The 1,106-nt window shown below is 30.8% G+C and overlaps 1 long non-coding RNA gene across 2 annotated transcripts; it reads left to right on the top strand.

The window, feature by feature from the left end:
- Positions 1-623: 623 nt before the first annotated feature.
- On the top strand, positions 624-932 carry LOC109592609 (uncharacterized). 2 transcript variants are annotated; one of them, XR_002190443.1, is made up of 3 exons: positions 624-710; positions 783-850; positions 899-932. It is a non-coding gene; the product is annotated as an uncharacterized LOC109592609 (long non-coding RNA). The 2 variants fall into 2 exon arrangements; XR_002190444.1 differs by having other exon boundaries at positions 648-710; positions 773-850.
- Positions 933-1,106: the final 174 nt, after the last annotated feature.

Below are 1,106 nucleotides of genomic sequence, written 5' to 3'. Positions count from 1 at the left end.
TTAATTTTGTATTGTTTATGTTAGCTTCTGAGTTTGAGCTATTAGCTGAAGATGTACCACAGACTAAAGTAAGTTTAGTCTTTCTAATTCTCTTCCTGTTCCTCCCCTTCTCTCTCTTTTATAGTATCCAGTAATCATTAAGGATACTCCTCATTATAAAACCTGGTACAAGAAGGATGATATTTTTGATCTTCCTAAAGGTTCGTTTGTCCATCATTCACAGCTAGTATATTTATTTATTAATTATTTTTTGTACATTTACATGTGTAGCGTCAATTTGTGTCTCATTTGTTATGTATCATAGGCCTATCATTATGTATGTATGGTTTAACTACAAACTGCCAGTAAGTACATGTACATGTATTTTATTGAATTAATTGTTAATAGGATTGAATTCAAATGTTGATCAAGTTTATGTCAAGTTTTGAAGCTCCTGAAGGACATTGTAATACAGCAAAAGTATATTTATTTAATTGCTTGTTTATTTATTTATAGGAATAGTTCAATCAATCCTATTCTAATTGTTACTCAAATCAATTAAATACGGCAAGTGTATTTACATGTACATGTAAATTATAGTTTGCTAATAATTTGTAACCTATAAATTATTTTTTTAGGTTTCTAAGATTATTTTTTTACTCGAAAAGGATCACATTATTATTACTCATTGGATTGAAATATTATCCAAACTAAACCTTACCCATTATAATGTAAGTGGTACATCATGTGACCTCATCATGTGACCATATGTCATGTGACTATCATTGGTAAGTTTTTGTTAGGAACCTTCCTGAAGGGTTTTTCCTTAAAGCGTTAGCTCATGCTCATGCAGGGTAACATCACTGCTACTGTGAGTATACTGAGTTTTACTGAGTTTTACTAGTTTTGGTTATTATAGGAGTTGGTGCAACTGATAAAGTGCCTGTGCAGGTGGGTGTATTTTAGAGTGGGTATGGTTTTTAATTATAAATTTCATTTTATGTCATTATGCTATGTAGAAAGTTTGAGCTGTGTCTGACAACTGATTTTCGAGTTATGAGCATTTGAAAAACAGCCATTTTTCGAAAAATACCCAAGGTATAGCCCATAGTTTTACAAAAAATGGA

The sequence above is a fragment of the Amphimedon queenslandica genome, unplaced genomic scaffold (assembly GCF_000090795.2).
Source record: "Amphimedon queenslandica unplaced genomic scaffold, v1.1 AMPQUscaffold_4589_Cont23433, whole genome shotgun sequence".
NCBI lineage: Eukaryota > Metazoa > Porifera > Demospongiae > Haplosclerida > Niphatidae > Amphimedon > Amphimedon queenslandica.
The sequence above is the reverse complement of the archived record's forward strand: the minus strand, read 5'-3'. Positions and strand labels throughout refer to the sequence as shown.